General features: G+C 38.0%; 2 long non-coding RNA genes across 2 annotated transcripts in view; one reads left to right on the top strand and one right to left on the bottom strand.

The window, feature by feature from the left end:
• The window catches only part of LOC134174167 (uncharacterized), a 133,587-nt gene that overhangs the window by 71,425 nt on the left and 41,264 nt on the right, over nt 1-20,898 (bottom strand). The window lies entirely within an intron of this gene.
• LOC134174192 (uncharacterized) lies at nt 1,561-17,584 on the top strand. Its single transcript, XR_009968546.1, has 3 exons — nt 1,561-1,705; nt 2,088-2,281; nt 17,334-17,584. It is a non-coding gene; the product is annotated as an uncharacterized LOC134174192 (long non-coding RNA).

Here is a 20,898-nt window from a genome sequence, read left to right as displayed (position 1 = left end):
CTATTCCAGTGCCTCACCACCCTAACAGGAAAGAATTTCCTCCTTATATCCAATCTAAACTTCCCCTGTTTAAGTCTGAACCCGTTACCCCTTGTCCTATCACTACAGTTACCCCTTGTCCTATCACTACAGTCCCTAATGAAGAGTCCCTTCCCAGCATCCCTATAGGCCCCCTTCAGATACTGGAAGGCTGCTATGAGGTCTCCACGCAGCCTTCTCTTCTCCAGGCTGAACAGCCCCAACTTCCTCAGCCTGTCTTCATACGGGAGGTGCTCCAGTCCCTTGATCATCCTCGTGGCCCTTCTCTAGACTTCTTCCAGCAGTTCCGTGTCCTTTTTATGTTGAGGACACCAGAACTGCACACAATACTCCAGGTGAGGTCTCACGAGAGCAGAGTAGAGAGGCAGGATCACCTCCTTCAACCTGCTGGTCACGCTCCTATACGGTATCTTGCACAAAAAGGTGACAATCTTTGACAGAGTTAAGAGGCCTTCCATTACAAATAAACCTTCAATAATAAAGAGAAAATATAAAAAGGATAGGTATTTATAAAAACTGTTCATTTACCCAAGAATTATGTATGCAAATAAAGTTAAACAATAATTTCTTACTATTAATTTTAAAAATGTGAAGTATACGTTATGGATGAACTTCATGTAGAAAAATAAAATATTGAGTCTTATGGCTGATTGAATTATTTGCTGTGGCTATTTTTCAAACATTTTTTATTTCATGACTATATCCCTATATAGTCTAATATTTTCCAGTGAAAAATGTATTCAGCTATTTCACTCATTACCTAATCAATTGTTGAATAAATTATTCATGAAGAGAATTATTATCTTTGACCTTTGGAAGATGGAAGATACATCATGACCCCAAGTAATTAGGAACTACAATTATGAATATAGAGGAAACAGGGAACAGTGTAACTGCTCTTCGAATAAAAAGTCTTGCAGGCAATAAGCTGTTCAGAAAAAAGTTTGCATTTGATTTCCATTCTGCAACAGAGCCATGAATATTTACAAGACAGTAATATTTTACTCTTTGCAGACAATTTCTAATTCCAGTACACATTTAAGTCAAAGAAACAAATCAATAATCAGCTATAATTTTTTTACTTTCCCAGTCAAACAAAACTGCTAGCCAGCTCTTCAGAAGGCCACACTCGGGAAAGCTATTCTGAGTGCATGGGCGGAAATTCATGTGATTCTTGAAATAAATATATGATCAATGTCTTAGTCTAAAACATCTGGGCATCTCACTAGATGACCAGCACACAGGACATGTGTATCTTGCCACTGATATACTTCCTTTATGGCTGATATAGCTACCAAATATGACTTAGTAATTTTCTCAATTTTTAATTTTATGCTTGATGAACATTCATTATTTCCCATTGAACTGCTTGCTGTATGACATTTCACTACTGCAGAAATACTTGAATACAAAAATGTATGTTTATTAAATATGAACCTGAAACCCCTTCTTCCTGTAGAAAAGTAATGGTTGACCTGAAATTTCATTTCAACATTCTCTTTTCAGATTCCATGAAACTGTTTCACTTGTGCACTGCTTAACATACAGAAACTCAGCTTCCATACTTGGACACTTATGAAGCTTTTGACTTATTTCTTGTCAAAGCAATAAACTTGAGACTTGTATTCTTGTACCTAGTTATTGAAGAATTTTACTGCTGGATGTGGTAAGATTATTTTCTTTATTCCAGAGGTAGTGAAAATTTTATCCAGGCTATGGTATGTAGATGTAGAATCCTTGTTCAAATTGCACATAAATACTTATGAAAGGTCCTCCAAAACATAGTAGAAAATAGCAAGCATTTTCATCCAACTTCCAAACCTGCCTGTAGAATGTTAAGTGGGACTATAACTCTTTATAATTATATTTTAAAAGTAGCTTTAAAAATGCTAAAGAAAAAATGTTAGTGTTATTTACAATAGAGTTTTGAGTTTTGTCTTTGTTTTTGTAAGCATTTCACTACTTTTGTTCTCTTAAATTTCACAGGAATTATGGGAATACTTGCAGGAAATTATTAACATACACATTACGCTAAATTTTTACCACAGACCATTTCCTGTCATGCTACTGCAATGGTCACCAGAAGCAGGATTTCTGTGTATTCTCTGCCAAAAAAACACTCAAAACCTGTAATGGAACAAGAATTACATGGCTTCTAACAAATAACTCTACTTCACTTTCAAAGTTAATTCTGGAAAGAGAAGAGACTAAGGTGAAGGGCAGACTGCCAAAAGTCAAACAGGTATTTGCACTCAGCTTTGTATAGAGTTCTTTTTTCTTATTCTTTATATATTACCTCTGAAAGAACAAAGATCTTAAAATTATGATTTCTCCATTTCAACACTAATTACATGGCAAATTTTATAAAAAACATGTATGATGAAAAACATAATGGACTTTCTCAGGTGTCACGTCTAACAGGCACGTATGCCAAGTAAAAGCCATGTTGCTGGTTTGCTTTTTTCCTAACCGCTCAGAACTGTAACCTTACTCAGCCTGTTTTGCAAATTTCTTTGAAGTATTACAATGCTGAGATCGAAATCCCATCGTGGCTTGTGGGGCTGGATGGCAAATGAAATTTAAAAGTCTGCCAGTCCAAAAGTGCTGAACCATGAATGCCAATGAAAGCCTCTTTTTATCTGAATGTCATCAGCATTAGAAGTTAATTTATGGACTCCTTTTCCTGAAGTGCAGATATTTAATCTGAATTCACTGACAAGCTGGCAGTTTTAACGCCGAGTTGGGTATCAAAGTTCTAGACTGAGAGGCAAGAGAGCAGCTTACTTGATTGCTTACTTGATTGATCAATATTCTACTTGAGCTGAGATACATCTCCTGACTATTCTTTGCTGCTTCCTGCCCAACACTGTATCTATATAATGCAAAACCAGTTGCAGAAAGATATGGACACTCTTTTATTCAAAGATTCAAAAGCATTTTTGACTGCTGTGTCATTTGAAAAGATTTGATTTATTTAAAAAAGAAAGGGAAAAGGACTCAAGTCATCCACTGAGTCTCTAATTTGGAAAGAAAATAACATGTGTATGTCATATATGGTTGGTTTTTTTATAATCTTTTATGTCTTGGAAGACAGAAAGGTGAACTCAAAGCCCACAGCTGGGTTTCAGAGAGTCAGAACTAATCTAGCCCTCATTCCGAGTAATTCTGTTAATGCTCCATCAAGGGACGAAGCATAACTGAACTGCTAGATTCCAATTTTGACTGGGCCTTAGTTTAGAATCAGAGAATCATAGAATAATTAGTCTTGGAAAGGACCTTAAGACCATCTAGTTCCAACCCCCCTGCCAGGGGCAGGGACACCTTATCCTAAATCATATCACCCAAGACCTCGTCCAACCTGGTCTTGAACACTGCCAGGGATGGAGCATTCACAACCTCCCTGGGCAACCTATTCCAGTGCCTCACCACCCTAACAGGAAAGAATTTCCTCCTTATATCCAATCTAAACTTCCCCTGTTTAAGTTTGAACCCGTTACCCCTTGTCCTATCACTACAGTCCCTAATGAAGAGTCCCTTCCCAGCATCCCTATAGGCCCCCTTCAGATACTGGAAGGCTGCTATGAGGTCTCCACGCAGCCTTCTCTTCTCCAGGCTGAACAGCCCCAGCTTTCTCAGCCTGTCTTCATACAGGAGGTGCTCCAGTCCCCTGATCATCCTCGTGGCCCTCCTCTGAACTTGTTCCAACAGTTCCATGTCCTTTTTATGTTGAGGACACCAGAACTGCACACAGTACTCCAGGTGAGGTCTCACAAGAGCAGAGTAGAGGGGCAGGATCACCTCCTTCGACCTGCTGGTCACACTGCTCTTGATGCAGCCCAGGACACAGTTGGCTTTCTGGGCTGCAAGCACACACTGCCGGCCCATGTTCATTGTCTCATCGACCAACACCCCCAAGTCCTTCTCCACAGGGCTGCTCTGAATCACTTCTCTGCCCAACCTGTAGCTGTGCCTGGGATTGCTCCGACCCAGGTGTAGGACCTTGCACTTGGCATGGTTAAACTTCATGAGGTTGGCATCAACCCACCTCACAAGTGTGTCAAGGTCCCTCTGGATGGCATTCCTTCCCTCCAGGGTATCAACCGAACCACACAGCTTGGTGTCATCGGCAAACTTGCTGAGGGTGCACTCAATCCCACTGTCCATGTCACCAACAAAGATGTTAAACAAGACCGGTCCCAACACCGACCCCTGAGGGAGGCCACTCGTTACTGGTCTCCAGCTGGACATTGAGCCATTGACCACAACTCTTTGTGTGCGGCCATCCAGCCAGTTCTTTATCCACCGAGTGGTCCATCCATCAAATTGATGTCTCTCCAATTTAGAGACAAGGATATCGTGTGAGACTGTGTTGAACGCTTTACGCAAGTCCAGGTAGATGACATCAATTGCTCTACCGCTGCCCATCAGTTCTGTAGCCCCATCATAGATGGGCACCAAATTGGTCAGACAGGATTTCCCCTTAGTGAAGCCATGCTGGCTGTCACCAAGCACCTTGTTGTTTTTCGTGTGCCTTAGCATGCCTTCCAGAGGAATCTGCTCCAAGATTTTGCCAGGCACAGAGGTGAGACTGACTGGTCTGTAATTCCCCGGGTCATCCATTTTCCCCTTCTTGAAAATGGGGGTTATATTTCCCTTTTCCCAGGCGTCAGGAACCTCACCTGACTTCCATGATTTCTCAAATATGATGGCCAGCGGCTTAGCAACTTCATTCACCAGCTCCTTCAGGACCCGCGGATGGATCTCATCAGGTCCCATGGACTTGTGCACATTCAGATTTTTGAGATGGTCTTGAACCAGATCCTCTCCTACAGTGGGTCCAAGGTCTTCATTCTCACAGTCCCTGCGTCTGCCTTCCAAGACTTGGGTGGTGTGGTCACAGCCATTGCCAGTGAAGACCGAGGCAAAGAAGTCATTCAGAACCTCAGCCTTCTCCAAATCCTGTGTAGCCAGTTTTCCCAAGAGCTTCCTGAGGGGGTCTAAGTTCTCCCTAGTCTGTTTTTTATTTACTATGTACCTGTAGAATCCCTTCCTGTTATCCTTAGCATCCTTAGCCAAGTTTAATTCTAACTGAGCCTTAGCTTTCCTAACCTGGTCCTTAGCTTCCCAGACAGCATCCCTGTACTCTTCCCGTGCCACCTGTCCTTGCTTCCACTTTTTATAAGCCTCTTTTTTCATTTGAATTTTCCTCAGGAGCTCCTTATCCATCCAAGGAGGTCTCCTGGCCCTCCTGCTGCTCTTCCTTCTAGTTGGGATGCAACACTCCTGAGCTTGCAGCAGGTTATCCTTGAATATCAACCAAGAGTCTTGGGCCCCTCTGCCCTCTAGGACTGTATCCCATGGAACCTTCCTAAGCCGGCTCCTGAAGAGGCCAAAGTCTGCTCTTTTGAAGTCCAGGGCAGTGAGCTTGCTGCACGCTCTTCTCACTGTCCTGAGGATCTCAAATTCGAGCATCTCGTGATTGCTGCATCCAAGGCAGCCCTGGAGCGTCACATTTCCAACGAGCCCTTCCCTGTTGGTGAGCACGAGGTCAAGCATGGCACCTCTCCTTGTCGGCTCCTCTATTACTTGCAGAAAGAAGTTGTCTTCCACACAATCGAGGAACCTCCTGGATTGCTTGTGCCGGGCCGTACTGCCCTTCCAACAGATGCCAGGGTGGTTGAAGCCACCCATGAGAACAAGCGCCTGCGAGCATGAGGCTTTTCCTATCTGTCTATGGAGTGCTTCATCGGCAGGTTCTCCTTGATCAGGCGGTCTGTAACAGATCCCCACAGTAATGTCCCCCATAGCTATATTCTCTTTAACCCTGACCCACAAACTCTCTGTGGACTGCTCATCTGTCCCCAGACAGAGTTCCATACTCTCCAGCCTATCCCTAACATAAAGGGCAACTCCCCCCTCCCCGTCTGCCAGGCCTGTCTTTCCTAAAGAGCCTGTAACCTTCCATTCCAACACTCCAGTCGTAGGAGCCATCCCACCATGTTTCTGTGATGCCTATTATATCATATCCCCGTAGACATGCACACATCTCTAATTCCTTTAATTCCATCTGGTTTTCTAGTTTCACATTTGACACTGTTTTTTTTATATATCTTTTGCCTCCAGGTACTGTTCTCTACAATGGAGTCATGGTATCATTGGCAACTCAAGGTATGGTACAGTGTTTACTCCATAAAGATTCCCTGTTCAGAGAGTGGAAAACTCTTAATCTATTGTTAAGGCAAAGTCCCTCTTCAGGATTAGCAAACAGCAGAAATATTGGCATATCGTATTTTCAATTACTTTCTTGAAAAATTAACCATCTTTACAGATTCAGAATTTAATTAACAAAATCATACTGGTGTCATGGAGGCCAGCACGCTCCTACTTTTCATTGTGTAAACTGAATGAGGTGTGGATTGCTTAAGGATGAGGGCTGAACCAGTAAATTAGACTGGGAGATATTTGAGTAAGCACCCTTGTTTTATAGTAAATTATGTCATGTATTAGAGTAATAGCAAAATTTTGTACTGTTGTTAAAGCAGATAGGAAACCTGTGGTTATGTCATCACTCAGCTGAGACCAATGACTCTTACTGTGTGAGCAGCCTGCAGGAAAGCAGGACACAAACATAAATATAAACAGTAGAATAATGAGTAGAAAAAGAAACATTACAAACAACTGGTTGGTGGGGTTAGGGTTATATTCACAAGTATTAAGAAAAGCAGATAAAGATAACTTTGTCAGGAGGGCTAACAATTTCAAATACTTTTTTTTTTTTTCCTCTCAAAGCCTGCCACATGTGCAGCTAACTTTCCAAAATACCTTTGCTATGAGTCTACCCATTTCCAAATGAATCAATACAAACTGGGAATCCATTGGTCTAGTTTATTTATCTATTGTAATAAGCATGCTTGATTGCCAGGACCTGCCATTCGAGAGGCCAAATCAAAAATATTAACTTCTTTCAAAGATGCAGCAACTTAGCCACTAGAAGAATGCAAATAAATCAATTCTGCATGCTTAAACCCATCTCCCTTTCATGCAAGCCTGGTGATCGAAAACGATTTTTTTTTCCACCCTGCCTTATCATTCTGAGGTATGAAAAAGAGATTTTGTCACAGTAATGTAGCACAGGAAGAGAGAGCTTGTTATAAACTGATTAGAGTTTAGACTGAAAGGCAGGTTTTCATTAGTTTTGTTAGATTGGGCATCATGGAGTAATTACCACAAAAAAACTTCTGAAAGAGAAGGTGGGCCCAATGTGTGATGCATGAAAGTATAAAGGAAAGACCTAATGAGCAAAAACGAAAAAAAGATCTTCCCTTATACAAAGCTAGAGCTACACCAATACAAAATGTTAAACTTCTCTGTTAAGGCACTCAGGAAAAGGTACACATCCTATTTGAGAAACACTTTCTTTTAGTTGCTTCTTGCTGCAGTTAGCTATTCAATGTTTGTTTCTCAAAAATATCTAGGGATATACATCTATCTTTCCATCTGCAATTATTCAGGCATTAGTGGCAGGAATACAAGTTAGACTGGTGACCAGGTGGTTTGCTTAAAGTCAGAATCACAGTACATACGGCTAAACCTAGCCTTAGTGAAACTTCATGTATTTACTTACTTACACAGAGATTAACCCATTGTAATCTGCATGAAGGTAAAGAATCTGTTACAGACTTTATTCCTTTCCACAGCAAGAGACAGGACAAAAGATCCTTTTTTCAAACATTCAGAAGAAAACTTCAAAAAATTTGCTTACTCAGAAATATTAGAGAATTCTCTAAAGGACAAATTGTTCATAAAAGGAACAGTTCTCTATAAAATAGATTAAAGGCTGTAATGATGGTATCATTAATTCTCTTACAATTCAATCTCATCTTTATAGAAAGCGGTGACCCTCTCCACTCTATTATGCTTTAGAGCCTGATTTATGAAATAATCCCAAGACATTAATGTTGTCACAGGTAGCGTCTGTAATATTTCAGGCGGTTTACAGCACTGCTCTAACAATGGATTACATTTTGTTTGAACTCCATTGCACTTTATTCTTCATTGTGCAATACTTGCTTCAGAAAGCACTGAGCTATACATACATGGTTTCAGTCACAATACTTCATAAATTCCTTTCCTCCACACTTTATCCTCCTGCCCTAGTCTCCAGTGGTCTCCATTTAGTCTTCCCTTGGTCTCCTTTCTACACACACACGTTTTGTCTTGCTGCATATCTGGAACAGCCTTCATATTCACATATACCAGATGCCTTTCTCCACATTGTTTAGCAAATCTCCCCATCTTCTTCTCTCATCATTAATAATCCTCTTCTGCTCCTTTTCAAGTGTGGTCCTGTGTATGTAGATATACACATACACACAGGTAATATTTTTTTCCTCTCATATTTACACTGAAATTTCTTGCAGATATGGTTGACTGAGAGAATAAATATTTTAATGGATACATCATTTGAGAGGGGCCAGATAAATTGCGTTCTGCGCCTCACTCAGCCTTATTATTCACTCTTCCCTCCTCTGTGATGCTTATATTTTTTCTCTGCTTAACCAATCTCAATGGCTCTTCATAATAGTGCTCTCTTTTACATGCCATTAATAGTGCTGTTATTACAGAATTTTATCCATCAGAGCCCTGATCTCAGTTTTGGCCTACAGACTAGGATGACAGTGCTGGATTTCACTGCAGACTTTCAAACTGAATATCATATGATGAATGGCAAGAAATTTTCTACTCCACCAAAATAACTGAATTACCATCTAACATTTTATCATGATTCACCTTAAATACCTGAAATATTAAAGTGTAGTAGAGATAAAAGCTCACAACAGTTACAAGGATGCTCTCAATTATACTTTGTGCTATAAAGTATAATTGTAGCACAATTACAGACCCCATGGTATGCCCTAAATATTCTTTCTAATTTTCTTCACACTTCTCTTTCCCTGTCTTTTAACCTGTGCCTGTCTTACTGAAAACTATACAGTGTCACAATGTACTCACCTGCACCAAAGTTCTCCAAAACAGAGCTATGCTGAAGAAAATTATTTTCTCAGTCTAGAGTAAGCAGGTCTGTAGTACATGTGTGTAGCTGACAGAGCTGTGTGCTGGATATTTCACTTTGGTTAGGCTACAGCCTGAATCCTTTATAATAGAAGTTTATATAGTTAATAAATCAGGCAACTTTGTAACTTGAAAATTTTCGCCTTTTTTAATTTTTTTTATTTTTTTTTAAGTATACTTGCCAAAGCTGGTTTTTTTGTTTGTTTGTTGTTTATTTTTACTTTTGCCTCAAGACCTCAGTTCAGGTGTGGGTATTTTTGTGTGACTCAAATACCCAAACAGGTCACAATGTTAAAAAATCTTTTCACTTTTTTCCAGGAAGAGCATGAATTTTAATTAACAACACCACTTTTGCTCAACACCGTGCCTTTTGCCTAATGAGTTAAGAGCTTTACACAACTTATGTCTCAAATTACTCTTATAGATTAGAGAAACAATATTATATTCATGTACTTTGGTTCATCTAAACTGAAGTTTGTGAAAGACAGGATCTTGACCTTGAATTACTCAAGCAAGGTTTTAGGTCATCACTGTACACCACAGAGTAATTGCCATTAGCTTTTGCATTCAATGAGGACTAAATAGGACAGAATAGTGCCCGTTACAAAGAGCAGTCATGCATTTGTCTATTTTCATCATCCTCTCAATTAACATCACAGTATTTGTAAGGCAAAAAAAATGGAACTGTACTAGAAAGACATATCATTAACAGACCAAGATCCTGCTTCTCATTAATATTATACTTTGCAAAAATCTTTTCAAAAGACATTCTAATATAATCAGTGCAAATGATCATACAGCATGGTCTTTCAATTTTCTGGACAAAATTAAGAGCAAAATCGTTACTTACTCTTCTCTTGCAAGTTTGTATGACACAATCACTGTACTGATTGCCACAGACAGCCTGCTTCTTCCTACTACTGCAGAATCAAATTCTTCAAAGGTTTTAGGAAGAATTTAACCCCAATAGATCCTGCCATCACACTTCACTTTTTCATGGTTTGTTATTTCTACTGTGGTTGACACTTTGAAAGCAGAAGTCAGGGCCCTATTAAGACAGGTTACCAAAAGCTAGAGGAAACTGAATTCATACCACCATCACCATTACATGCAGTGACTGTACTCACCTCTCACTGCTTATTGTTTAAGTCAAACCTTGACCCAGAAGCACAAAAAAGGAAATTTAACTGCCTTATTTATTCCCTGCTGATGAAAAAGAAAGCCCTGCCCTCTATTTACAGTGCCATAAATCTAATATCCATTACAAAGACTATTTTGCAAAACATAGGCCCTGAAATTTAGGCCAGGATTTATCATTCCAGGCAGAACTACTCACTGCCATGAACACCATGTCTGAGAAACAGACTATGTCCACTTGAATACTAAAAATAAAAGGAAAAAGGCCTCAATCTCTACATCAAAGTGTCTATGTCTGTAGAACTTGCCCTAGGATGTGAAGAATAAGAATATAGCTCTGTACAAGGTTTTTATTTCACTTCAGTATAATAAATATTTTATTATCCATAGTCATATGACTATCTACCACTCCTTATTCACAACACTGCCGTCGGGACACCAGAGAAGGCTGATCATCTGGGCCTTCACCTTTCTTAGGCAAAATAAAGGTTAGAAAGTGACAGAGAATTGGCAAACCAATGCTCCATAGCAACAGGCAGGCTGAGGAGCTCAGATGGTGGGCCAGCATTAGGGCAGAAGAGTAGGATCCATCCTCACATGGGTAAGAGGCAGGGTAGGGTAGTATAATGAACAGGATGACGTGGATATAACCAGATTTTTTGTAACCTTCAAAACCCCAGTTTCAGGGAATGAAAATATTTAAAGAATTCACTCTGAACTCTGAGAAAAAGAAAACAAAACAGATTACTCTGTGAAAGTAGACTGCAAGAAGCCTAATTGTGGGGTGAAACAAAAGGGGTCAGTTGGAAAAACAGGTGGAAGGCTCAAAGTTTCCCTTCTGTTTCCTTTCCCTAAAATCTTCTAATTGAGATCCTTATACAATGCTTCCCCTGTAAAGCTTGAGAACCCCGTACTGCTTTGGGTCTAAAAACCAGGTATGCATTAGAAGAAGAGAAATGGAAGACAAAAGGAGTGGTCAAGACAAAATAGAAGGAGGGAAGAGTCGAATTAAATAACGTTCTGCTTGTTCTCTTATTCCACTTGAAAAATCAGCCTTTTTCTTTTTACAGCTGTGTAATGTATGTCACATAGATGCAAAGTTTGGATGTAAATTTGATAAAACTGAAAATAGATGCCTTCTATTTACAGAACTAGCATTCCAATTAAGCAATAGTTATTGTCATTAGTTTGATATCAGTTCTCTGTGATTAAACAGATTCTTGATTAAGCATGCCCTGATCAAATGGATTGCACTGTACAAGTGTTTTAATGTTATGCATCAATAGGTGGTTTGAATTGCCCAACTGAACAATTCCTAAACAAAAAAAAATAAAAATAAAAGGAAGAACAAATGAAAACTACATGAGAAACAATGGAAAGATTATTACAGCTTGATGTCATTTCCTTTGAAGAAGAGCAAATTGGAAAAGCTTAGCTGATCAAGAGGTACAGCTGTGCAAGATTTACAATATACAAAATAATGTCCTGACAGTGGCAGTATTGGCAGATAGTACTAACAAATCAGTACTTAACATGCTAATCTATTAGACATATTACTTACAACTCTCAACATTTTTCAAGCATGAAAGATTTGAAAAGGCTCTGGACAAGAAAATCTCTATCATTTTATAAAGATATTATGATTTTATTATTATGTCAATGTGAGATGTCTTCTCTCTCAATTCCATACGCTTCATCATAATATTTTCCTCTTCTTTTCTCTGCTGACATTGATTATTTTAATTTACTGTCACAGCCAGAGCACTTGGAAGACCAATAATATTTTTTATTCCTTATTATAGTACAGAGTATACTTGAACCCATCCCCTCTGACAGTCACTGTATGAGGAAAATAGATTTTTCACCTGATGCACTGATTGTAGCCTGGGTTTCATAAACCAGCAAGAAATTTAATGACCTTTCAGCTATCTTTCATTGCAGAAGAAACCAACAAATCCTTAAATCTCCAGCAGAGCATTAATGAACAGTAATGTTAATTTAAGATAATACAACATACAATAAAAGGTAATACAGAGAAGAATCCTTATTAGATTGACTAAATGGAAGGTTATAAACTCATGCTGTGTATATTTTAATTTCTAAATTTTGAGCTACATCTCAATTCTCTATTGCAATATAAAAGGCATTGCTGTAGCATTACAAATACTGATATTTTAAAACCATCATTCACATTTAATTGGTGTAATCATTCTGTAGTCACCCCCAACCTGATTAAAGGTTATTCAGTACTCTAGCCATTCTCAGCAATTAAGATCCTTCAGTTTGGCATGGATCATGTGCCATTGGTATACCATCATTATGCTGTATTTCACCACTGTACCAAGTAAACAATTTGACATCTAGTCAGCAATTCTACTAAAAGAGCTTTGCTCATTGTCTCCAACCTCACTGTGAGACAGCAATGCTATTAGACTGCTATTTATATTCCTAAACTAAGAGAACTACCTCAGTGACCTGTTGATCTGGTCTCTACAGAAGGAAAATTCTCCATGCCATGCCCTGGATCCTGTATCTCATGGGCCAGATTTTCTTCCACTTACACCAGCCTTTCCTCAGCATAGTTGCAGACTTTCTTGGAGGTATAGTGGTGTAACTCACAAATATGTAAGGAAAGACTCAAAAATATTTTAAATAAAAATTTCAGACCATTAGCCTTTGGAAAAAAAAAAAAAAAATATATATATATATATATATATGCTTGAACTTCAGCTTTGAATCCCAGTTCTTGAAACAAGAGAATGTTTTCAATTCCTATGATAGCAAAAGAAGAGAATGCTGACTAAACCTATTAGCTTTTCTGTGTGCTTATTTCACTTTCACTTTTTTATGTACAATAAATAAAAAATGAACTGAACGATTCTAGAGTACGAAGACACCACATCATTGTCACTGTGTTCTTACAAATCTGATCCACTCATGCTGCTTAAGCTGCTGAAGCCTTTGAAGTTGGGAAATACTACCACGAACTTCTAGCACTGGTAATTAAGACATAGTGTAGCAAATCAAAGGAGACGTGCTACCTAGCATCTACAGTTCCTTCCTAAAAAAATGCAAGCTGGAAGTCATGATAATAAATCAATTGGTTCTGCCTTTCAGTAGAAAAAAACCCTGTAACTTGTTATATAATAACTCAATCCCATCTCACATCCAAGATCAATTCCTCTTTCTCTTCATGCTTTATGATCTCTGAATTTCTTTTTCTTAAGACTAATTTTTCTTATAGAAAGGGAGTGGAATACTGTGGGGTTTGGAAAAAAAAGTCTCTCGCCATTTGTCTTCTCAGCAGGGAGAGCAGAAACATTTCCTTTCCCCTCTCCCCTTACTACCACATTTTTCTTCTTCAAGCTGTTGTTTTCCTATAAATTTAAGCAGGCTGAGCTTCTGAGGCTGAGCAGAGCTAAAAGCTGAGCTAGCAAAATATAGTATATAATGGTTTATTAGCACAACAGGGTTAAGTAACATGTATGAGCCTTAGGGAGCGTCATGTTCTGGGTAGTAGACTGACTCTCTTCACATTTCATAATGTATTAAAAATATAAACTATACAACATTTCCATAAAAATAAATTTATATGTGTCCTAATTGGAAAACTCACTGCCATATTAACTTGCTTACTACAGTAAACCATCTCATAATGCACAGATTGTGGCTGAGTTTAAATCATGCGTTTCATTAAAATATTTCTCTTTTTACTCTTCTATTATATCTTATAGTTTAGTTTTTGCTTCAAAATGGGTAGCAGGATAAGGAGTTATTAAAAATACATATACACCTAGAGGGCACTGAGCAGTTTGATTCTAAGAAGGAAAAAAAAAGAAAACCTTCTGCATAGTGATAAAGCTATTTAACATTTTCAGACCTGTGGGCTTTTACTTGGCCTTTCCTGTCTTAAGTTTACATCATTGAACTAAAGTTTTGTATTACTTCCTAGAACTGTGAGCTTCTTCAGCTACTCTAGGTCTATGCTGGATTTGTGGGTGTCTAGCCCAGCCCACCGATCCAGACGAACCTAACTGCATCTGTGCAGATTAGCATGTGTTGGTCATTTCCTTCTTCTTTACCTCTTTGTATTAGTGGCAAAGCCTCAGAGAGCAGATCTAAAAGGAATTACACAAACTTTGACCATCTATAATCATACATGTAAAAAGCAGATCTCATTAGATCTCATGTGCTTACATCCTGCTCATTGCCTTGGACTCCTTCTCACATGTATGGGTGCATTACTATAAAGCTTGTTACCTGTGAAAGCACTCCAGAACAAGCTTCAAACTCCTGCTGGTACTCACAGGTGCTATGTGAATAGTGCTGAACGTGATACTGCTATCACAGCCTTGATGTTCACTTCCTGCATGATCCTGCACAATGCTACATAAATTATTTTCCACACCCAGGAAATCTTTTTTATTGAAATCATAAGACACTCAGGGCAGAACATGTTTACCATTATAATTTCTACAGTGTATTTTGTAATAGGACCTGACTTAAAATTTTTAAACATCTGTCCCAAAATGCAGTCTTCCACCACAAAATCTGGCTTGCCATCATATACCATAAACGTTCTTATTTTTAAGTTATTTTTCCATAATACCTGAATTTAAATACTTCCAAAATGACAAAACATCAGCATTTTCTCTTGACATCTGAACTGTGATAAGTACACAAGGCTACACAACTTTCAGTGTCTGAATGTTTCCTTATATTTTGCATGGGTAATGCACAGAAGAGCTACTACACAAGACACCCTTCAGTTTTGGATTTAACTATATCTTCTTTCTCCTATCAGCTATTTTTAACTTATTAATATCCACATAATCTCTAACTACATGTATTTCATATGAATGTATTACATGAATTTCCTTATTGTGGCTGTATGCCATTATCTTTTAATTACTCACTGGACTGTATGTTTGAATAAGGTTTTCTTCACTGGTGACTGAGAAGGACTTGTCTCTGGCTGAATTCCTCTGATGAAGAGCTTGTGTTGAGGGGGTATATCAAATTCAATATGGGATTTAAATTTTCTCTACATGAGATGTTCTGATACAGAAATAAACATGCTACATAATCCTACCATGACTACGAAATACATATGTTCAAAGGGCCTTCAGGGTTGTCACTTAAATTTGGTAAAGAACTTAGATACCACTTAAAAACATTTTATAAGGTCATGCTTCTCCTCATACTTCACAGAAAGGACACATAGGTATATTTCAAAACCTTGAGAATGCTTCTTTTTTGTAAAGAGAAATGCTTTGCAATACAAAACATTATTAGGGCCAGTTTGTGGTAAGATGGGAACATTGGTCAGATCTCTTCCTTTCTGATTTTCAGCCACGGTGGAGTAGATCCAAACCTAAAATCACCATGACATCATTTTATGTCATGTTTGAATGAATTGCTCCAGTTACCAGCCTGATTTACTCACTGCTTGGTTAAAACTGAGTGATTATTGTTTTTGATACTCACTTGTAAGACTTTCAAAAATGAAATGCCATTTTCCTGATTTTCACAAGCACATTTGTAATGTACAAGCTTTAAATATGCAATAAGATACCAAATTGCTGAAAACAGATGCCTGTGTTTTCAAGTAATCTACTTCCGTCCCACATCTAGAAAAGTATTTTTCTTTCTGTTCAAAGATATTGTTACAGAGTAAACATGTAAACTGTATGTTTAGAATATGTCACAGATAATAGAGCCCCAGCATTCTGAAACAATATTCAGCAGAGGAAGAGAAAAATCCATAGAGAACTTGTTATAAGAAAAAAACCCAGTGAAAGCCATGTAGGTCTCTGGAAGATAATACTCAGTTGCAACACACCTTGAGAGTTGACAGCACTTGTAAATAAAAAAAAATCAAGGCTACTAACAAGAGGAAAGAGAAACAAGAAAGGCTAAATCATCCTAAAAGTCTCACAAAAGAGGTAAGGGTCCTTCTAAAATTATGCTTAATATATAATAATGAAAAAAAAATCTAATTTTTTACTGAAACAATTTCTGCCACCTTGAACAAAAAAGGAACTTTAAAAAAAAACAAAACAAACCAAACCGTAAAAAACCCAATGCAAACAAAAAAACCCAACTAAAAATGTGCCTTGCCCTCCCCCCACCCTCCCTACGGAAAAATGAAAAAAAAAAACAAAACAAAGTTGATCAGAACTTGGGAGGGGTGGGGGGGTGTGGGGGCGGGGAAGAGAGAGAGAAAAGTCAAAATCTGTTCACAGATTGCAACAATGGTCTTGTGGGAACATGTGCATGTGCTTAAACATTATGCTTCCTTCCTCTCTGGTTGTGAGCAGAGTTATGAGTATGCTGAGGCATTTGCAAAATCAGATTCTAAAATTAGAATGCATCTAACTAAAATCCTGTTCTTTGCCTAGTCAGTTAATATCCTCCCAGTCACAATTTCACCTTCACATATGTTAGGGAGCTAATTTTTTAAACAAAGAGACTCTGTCTAAAATGAAAAAGAAAAGACCATCCTCAAGATTTTCTGATCCCCTGAAGGGCTTATACCTCTTCTCCTTCGTTTTTATACACAAGGAAACAGTTTTAACAAATATTCATATTTTCCAATTAACCCACCAAAATCCTTGCAAAATCACAAGTCAGGATATGCATTTCTTTCAAGGAAGTGACATGACAGATGTTAAATCTGACAAGACCCATTTTTCCCTACAAGAAAATATTCATAAACATTTCCTGTCCCAATGATTCATTACAATTTCATCTTCAAATATATTTTTCTTTACACCTAAGGATGTCAGAGATGTTATATGGTCTTGGGTTTAAATTTAAAATGCATCAAGACAAGGAAGGAAAGAACATCTTTTTTAGGCAAAATAATTAAAAAAAAAAACTTTCAATGCAAAGTAGACCACTGACTACCTGCACAGGCTTCACTTTGTGCTTGAAGGGCTGAAAACACATGAAGTAAATAGAGTAAAAGCATGCCACTACTACCAAAATATCAAACACATGAATGCATAAAAACGCCAAGCTTTGACACACACACAAAAAAAAGAACCACTGTATGTAAAAACCTCCTCTTTCTTCCTCTGCAGCTCCACCTTGGATCTCTGATACCCCTGCCTCTAGAAGCACTGAGAGCCATGCACTCTTGAGAACTGTCTCCAGAGCTACAGAAAGTCCCTCAGTTTTGTCTGTGTACAGGAGTTGAATACCTGTAAGCTCAGCATCATAGAAATGATCCTATTTGAGTCTTAAATCACATAATCTTTTTAAAATGCTAGTAGTTTTGTGGAGACGGGCTTTGTCTAAATTCATAAGGATGCTTACATGTTGAAGAGAGTAAGACTTAAGTGTGCCGAGTTGTTTCCTAAATAAGACTAAATAAGAAAGTTTTTTACATGCACCCCAAATCTGATCACTAGTCAGAAGCAGGAAGAAATCCTTCTCAATAGAAACAAACAAACAGAACAACAGATTTAAAAAAAATGATCTTTTCTACACTGAATATTGATGTGGCCGTGTTCAGGATGTACAAACATGAGCAAGAGCCTTTAAATGGCTTCCTAGACGCACAGGAGAAACTAGTAGCCAATGAAATGAATGAAAGGTAATCAGAAAAAAGATTTAAGTCTGCAGAAGATATAGAAGACCTTGGGGGGGGGGGGGGGGGGGGAATAGTCTCTGGGGCTTAGAGAGGAGGTTTCTGGGTAAGGACAATTCAAAGACTGGAGGTTTTTTATTTTGGAAAAAAGAGCTTGTTTGTAAGATGAGTCTGTGAAGATCCCACTGCTCTACTAATTAGTGTTCTGCTAATTAAATTGCCACATTAGTAAGGCAGATGTTGTATGTGTTAGCAGGATTAAAAGACACCTATACCAGTGGGCTTTTTTTTATAGTTTGCCAAGGTTGGAGCATCTATTGATTAAATGCTTCAAACATCCCTGGTAAATACTTCACTCTAGTGAACTATCACTTTCTCTCAATGTCACAAAGGCAATAAGCAGAAGCTTATGTCTGAAAAAATATATGTGTTTTGGTACGAATCTAATACTGCAAGGTTACATTATGTTACTGAAAATTACTGTCTTCAACCCAAAATTAACTACGCTGTGTCAGTGCCTTAAGGATGTGTAACATACTCCTTGAAAGACATAACAGCAACAACAAACCATCTCTGGACTACGCTTGCAGGAACACATCCATATTTCTCATACAGTCGCTTTCAGACTCAGTTACTAATAGAGACCACCCTGTTGTGGTTGGCAGGAGCTTCAAATGCTCTGACTTCTGGGACCTTTCCTTACATCAATGGATAGATATAGTGATATCTAAGTAGTACTATATAATCTTTCAATTCATTGTGTTGTCTCTTTGAAGAAATATTGTGCATTCTGACCCTACTCTTCCAAGTCCTTTTTTGCTCCCAGCCTAGATGATCTTTAAAGTTCACTTTTCGTCCAGTATTACGGTGGTCTCATGAAGAACAGTTCAAGTTTTTGCGACTACAGTGACTTTACATAAAAACCAAATGCCAAGCTGTTTGCTAACATAATTAATGTTACGCAACATTATTTTAAGCCTTCACCTATGAGAAAGCAGATACTCTGATAAAACACTCCTAACTCAGGCAGGGATTTTAAGCTACTCCAGGTGGAAGGAAGGTTTTAGCTTTCTGAATGACCTCTGTGGGATCCAACCTACATAATGAAACTAAAATGCTGCAACATACTTCAGAAGTTCTTCTGGATCAGATACCGTTTAATATGGCATTTTGGTGCACTTTTAGAAGGGTGATGGAACTAGAATAGATAGTTTATGAAACCAACCTGCAGATCATTTATTACTGGCCTGTATTTACTGATGCAGCAACAAACCCATCTAGTTAGGGTCTTATTCCTTAATTAGTTAATTTAACATTTTTGTCTAAAGTGAAATCAACTATATGTACTGCATAAGGCATAAATCAGTCTCTCGATATTATATAATCAAGTAACTTACTGGGCAGTATTTATTGTTGAGGCCAATTGATATATATTTCATTCATGTGCCAGAATTGTCAGTGTGAAATTGTGACAACAGCTGTCTATAAGTGAAGGATTATGACCTCCTCACAGTGATTACATGCTAAAAATTAATTGTGTTAGTGTCGTCGTCCCCCCCCCCAGCACTGTAGCGTTGTCATTACTTGAAGCAGAGAGCGTGGGTGGGTATGGGCAAAATGCATGTAAGAACAAATAGATTACAAGCCACACAAATCAATGCTTGTTATTGCTAAGTCATAAAAAATGGTTTCTAGCTAACAAATACCAAAAGAAAGAAACAAACAAGTTTAATTTAACTACCAGTGTGTCTATTTCACACACTGTAGTAACTGGACAAAGATAAATTGTGAAACTAACATATTGAGGTGCTAGTACAGCCATATCTTTCAAAGCCCTGAGTTTACCAATCATTAAAAAAAATACCCCAGTCCTTTTCTATGCCATAAGTAATGTAGTAAATCTTGTTCCTTTCAATGTTACAGCATCTTTCTTCTTGGTGCTAATTCTTGCCAGCATTTCCTGTATGAGATATTGATCTCTGCTTCTTAAAAATGAGTTTTCTTTGTATCCTTTCTTACTCAGTGTACTTTACATTTGTATACTTGATATTGCACATTCTTTTTCTGGGGAAAGCTCTGCTCTGCCCCTTTCTTTCAGCAGAATTCTTTTCACACTTCGAGTAGCACTGCACTGTGCTAATTTGGGAGCTGGGAGAAGACAACACACAACCAACCAAAAAAAAACAACACTCAAACCAAAATCTGTTTGGTTTATTGTATATTTTTGGTTACACTCAAAAGCATTAACTGGAAGCCTGAAGGTCAGATCAAGCATTGAACTACCTATGACTTAATCATATCCTTTCCCAGAGGCTACCATCACAGTAAGCTACACAGGAACTTCAAAGAAGCTTCACGTATTTGTGCTATGATCAAAAGCCTAATTTGCAAACTCACTTGTCATGAGGCAGTATAGCGAATATGGGAAAAATCTAATTCTTGGGCCAGAATTCAACACAGGATATAAGCGCATTCCTAACAAAAGTATGTAAATACAGCTCTTCACTTTTTACATATTTTTTAATTACTTTAGGCATATGCTTCAGTAACCCCTCATTTTTGGTTTTAGATCTCTAAGAGACATGAGTGGTTTCCATCTACTTATTGACAGAAGGGATAAAGACCAGCAATACTGTTACTTCCCATAGGTTGAAACTCTGTCTTTCTGCTGAGTAAAAGAACTGCAAATAAAAAGTACTGCAAATAATACACAAAACATTTGTTCATCTGACCACTGATGTTGGGGGCTGGAAATACGGCTGTGAACATTGCTAGTGATTTGGCTGGGAAGAAAGAAATTTTCTTATGTTTCCATATCCTTTTAAACCATTGTTTTTGTTTTCCAATGCCTGCATATTTATTTTCCTTTGCTCTCATGAGCTGCTTTCCAAGATGTGACCTACTTTTCAAAAATATTTAGTCAACACATTTTCCATTACATCAGTGAGAGGTGCTGGTTTCTGAAGTCTTCCATATTTATTTATTCTTCTTTAATCAAATTAATTAAAAATGGCTTTAGAGAGTACCTTTAGGTCCCCATTTTAAGAATGTTACTA

Source organism: Pezoporus occidentalis, unplaced genomic scaffold (genome assembly GCF_034315485.1).
Source record: "Pezoporus occidentalis ecotype Australia unplaced genomic scaffold, CSIRO_AGI_Poc_V1 ctg59, whole genome shotgun sequence".
In the NCBI taxonomy this organism is placed as follows: Eukaryota; Metazoa; Chordata; class Aves; order Psittaciformes; family Psittacidae; genus Pezoporus; species Pezoporus occidentalis.
Note: the sequence above shows the minus strand (reverse complement) of the source record. Positions and strands in the feature narration are given on the sequence as shown.